Here is a 4269-nt window from a genome sequence, read left to right on the forward strand (position 1 = left end):
GTCCTTCCCATTTCCCAATTTCCATGATATCATGGCCTTAGCCAGGTCCCTGGCTTTCATGATCCCATTCCAAATGTTCAATCCTTTTGGGATATCTTCATTAAAAAGGGTGAAAAGAAGAGTGGGTCTTCTAAGGTACTTGTTTACCAGGGTGTCCCTCCATTCACCGGTGCTACTGAAGATCCGCCATATTTGTTTAGCTAGGAGAGCCTTATTGAGGTGAGTGATCTTTCTAATGCCCAGACCTTCGTACCTCATATGGAGGCAAACCTTCTCCCAAGAAACAAGAGGATATATTTTCTTCCCTTCATTACCATTCTAGAGGAAGTCTCTCTGGATTTTCTCCATTCTTTCAGCTATTTTCCCCGGAATTCCAAAGAGGCTCAGGGCGTAGATTGGCAGATTTTGAAGAGAAGATTTGACTAAGAGGCATTTCCCCACTTGACTAAGAGAGACCCCTTTCCAACCAGCCATCTTCCTGTTGAATCTGTCCAAAATATCATTCCAAAAAGACTCCGGGGGTGAGGATCCCAAGGGAAGACCAAGATAGGTAGAGGGGAAAGAGCCTACCCCACAACCCAGAATCCTGGCGATTTTACTTTGTCTAAACTCAGAGGTGTTGATGAAAAAGAGCGAGCTTTTGTTCCAATTAATCAACTGACCCGTCCCACTGGAGTAAGTATCAAGAATCTTCTTCAGGGCTCTGGCCTCTTTGACAGAAGCTTCCCCCCCCAAGATAGTATCGTCAACAAATTGCTGATGAGTGAAGGGAACGCAATTAGAGGAGGGAAGGATCCCTTTGATACAAGCCTCACACTTTCTACAGTCTATAAACCTTCCTAAGCATTCAGCTAAAATGATGAACAATATGGGCGAAAGGGGGTCTCCTTGTCTGAGGCCTCTGGAAGGTTTGAAAAAATTAGAAGGGACTCCATTAACCAGAACAGCCAAGGAGGCGGTGGAGACCAATTGAGAGATAATTTTGCAAACTTTACTGTCAAAGCCAAAAGTCGAGAGGACCTTCCCAAGGAGAGACCAATCCACCCTGTCATAAGCTTTAGAAAGATCCAGTTTGAGAAACATACCTTCTTGTTTGGATGCCTCAAGAGAGGGGATGACTTCGTGCACCATCTGGACAGAATCCAAAATTTGTCTCCCTGGAACAAAACCCGATTGATGCTGCGAGATTATCATGGGCAATATCTTGAGCATTCTTAAAGTGAGAACTTTAGAGATGATCTTGTAGAGAGAGTTGCACAGACTAATAGGTCTGAAGTTGTCCAATGAGTCCGCCCCAAGGGATTTAGGAATGAGAACCACAAAAGTCGAGTTTAGCTCCTTGAGAATAGATTTGGCTCCAAAGAATTCCTGGACAGCCTGAACAACCTCTCCCATGATCACCGGCCAGAACCTTTGGAAGAAAAAAGTGGGAAAACCATCCGGGCCTGGAGCCTTGTCAGCAGGCAGAGAAAAGAGAGCCTCTCTAACTTTCGAAGCCTTAGGAATAGCACAGAGCAGTTTATTATGGATAGGTTGAATGAGCTGAGGGACACAGTGTAACAAATCCTCCTGGTCCAAATTGGAAAGCATTGGGTCCTCAGAGAGAAGGCTAGAGAAAAAGGAAACAGCTTCTTCCGAGATGGCAGATTCTTCAGTTAACAGCTCCCGCCCCTTTTTGATACCATAGATCCTGTTACTAGCACGGTGCTTGAGGGTGGTTAGGTGAAAAAACTTAGTGTTCCGATCTCCTTCTTTTAGCCAGGTGATCGTCGATCTTTGCCTCCAAAAATTTTCTTCCTTATTAATAATGTTATGAATTTCAGACAGGGTCTTGAGCTCCAAAACCCTGTTGGTCTCAGTGTAACCTTCCTTCTGAATGCAATCTTGGATAATAGTTAGATTATCTAATAACTCTTTCTTTTCATGGAAGATGTGACCAAAATTAGACTTGTTCCAAATTTTAATCATCCTCTTCACATTGCTAAGTTTTCTGGTGACTCTGAACATGGCTAAGCCCTCCACCTCTATCCCCCACCATATCTTGATATTATCCATGAGGTCAGGGTGAGAGGTCCACATTTTCTCAAACCTAAAATGATGGTATCTCCTGTGTACCAGAGGGGAAACAAAAAGAGAAATGGAAGAGTGATCCGAACCAATTCTGGGAAGCAGAGATAGTCTGCAACTGAAGGATTGAAGCCAGTCCGAAGATGTAAGAGCTCTATCCAGCCTAACCTGAATGCAATCATGGCCTTTTCTCTTGTTTGACCAGGTAAAGGATCCGCCCTTAAGCTCTACGTCCATAAGGGCCAAATTATTTATGAAGTTAGAAAGATCCTGTTTACTTTCCCAATCCGGGGGCATACCACCCTTTTTCTCTTTATCTTCTAGCGGTGTGTTAAAGTCTCCCATGATTATACCTTTCTTAATGTCACAATCTTGCACCATATTACCAACTTTGGTCCAGAAGTTTTTTCTATCTCTCTTATTATTGGGGGCATAAATATTCACTAAATACTAGGAATCATTGGTGTGCAAATGTTGAACTCTGCAGAAAAGAATGTTATCTTCATCATACTCAGCTACTATATTGAAATACTTATCATTGAAAAGTAACAGCAGTCCTCCAGACGCTCCTTCAGAGTTAGAGGCTATGCCCTTCATGCTATTGTTGAACTTAATATTTTCCATCCTTTCCTTCTTCATTTTAGTTTCCTGGATTAGAAACACATCAGGCCTTTGGTCCCTTATCATATTTCTAATAACTTCTTGCTTGTGGATTTCATTGAGTCCACGAATATTCCAAGATAAGATCTTCATGATTTAACTACTGATCATGCTTCCTAGATGGTGCGCTGCGTACCATCCTTAATGTTTCTTCTGGCTTCCTCTTTCCTGATTTCATTCTTGTTTTTCCTTCCCACTAGGTTAGATTTGTGGCCAAGATCAGCCTTGGCCATGCTTCTAGTAGAAGGGGGAGATATCGGAGAAGGGTCCCTGCTATTCTTCTTCTTTCTACTCCTGACTTCCGTCTAGGGATTCTCTTCTCCCTCTAGTCCTTTGTCCGGCCAAGCATCAATTCTCGCCAAATCTTCCATTGTCGATGCAGACAGCCTCTCGATGATTTTGTTTACTATTGAAGGGGGGGACAACACACCAGGTTAGGGTCCTGGGACATGGGTTCCCCCTCCTTTGGTTCTTCCATGGAGTTTGGGACAAAGGATAGTTTCAAGTCATCCTCCTGAGAATCCAGAGGGGGAAGAGTCATTTTTTCACCTATCTCCTCAGATTCCTTCGCATTGGGGAGATGTGTTGAATCGTCTTTCACTCCTTCCTCTTCTCCCCCTCCTAAGTTTCCAGTCACCCGAGGAGGCCCTGATTCCTCTTGGGGCGCATTAGGAGCATAATTTGTTTTTTCTTCTGCCTCTCCATTTGCCTTGACTTGCGATGCTTTTTTCCTCCATTCTTTTTTGGGATCTAGAGAATCTTTTATCCCCCCTTGTGGACGAGCCTTTCCCACTGTACTCTTCCCTTTGAAAAGTGGACATGATCCAGCCTTGTGGCCAGCCTTCTTATAATGGAAACAAGCAAAAGGCACACTTTCATAGTCAATCTTTTGAGATCTGTTTCCCAGATGAGATTGTAGTTCTAAAACTTGAGGCATGTCCTGGCCTTCGATGACTCCTACACAGATTCTTGCGTAGTTCAATCTTTTCTTAGCAGCTGTGACAGGGTCAATGGATAGGAGCTCTCCAACGGTCCTGGCTATGCCATCAAAGACATCCTCATGCCAATATTCCAAAGGAAGTTTCGGAAATCTTAACCAAACTGGAACCTGAGATTGGAAATCATTGTTCAAATCCAAGTTGGATGTCCATTTTTGCAATATTAGGTTGGATCTGCCCAAAGACTAGTTCCCAGCACATAGTATACGAGAAAAATCTTCCGAGCAAGAAAACTCGAAAGACATGAAGCCTTTGGCCATAGCAGTCACATCTACATGCCCTTTAAGGTCCCATTTTCTCCTGGTAAATGTCCTCAGTACATCAATATTAGGTCTTGGCCCTACAAATTTTCCTACCAGAGTGTTCGCCATGCTTAGGATATTGTGGTGAATAATTTCCCTAGGGATTTCCAGAGCAAAAATACCTTTCTCCTTATCAGATTTGTCAATGACTTTTGGGAAAGACGATTTACCTGATGGTTTTATCCCGAATATATTCGACCAGCGTCCCCATGTCCCAGACGGCCCATTGCCCACATGGGGGG

The sequence above is a fragment of the Cupressus sempervirens genome, chromosome 10 (genome assembly GCF_028749045.1).
Source record: "Cupressus sempervirens isolate cs-2001-9-10 chromosome 10, ASM2874904v1, whole genome shotgun sequence".
Lineage (NCBI taxonomy): Eukaryota > Viridiplantae > Streptophyta > Pinopsida > Cupressales > Cupressaceae > Cupressus > Cupressus sempervirens.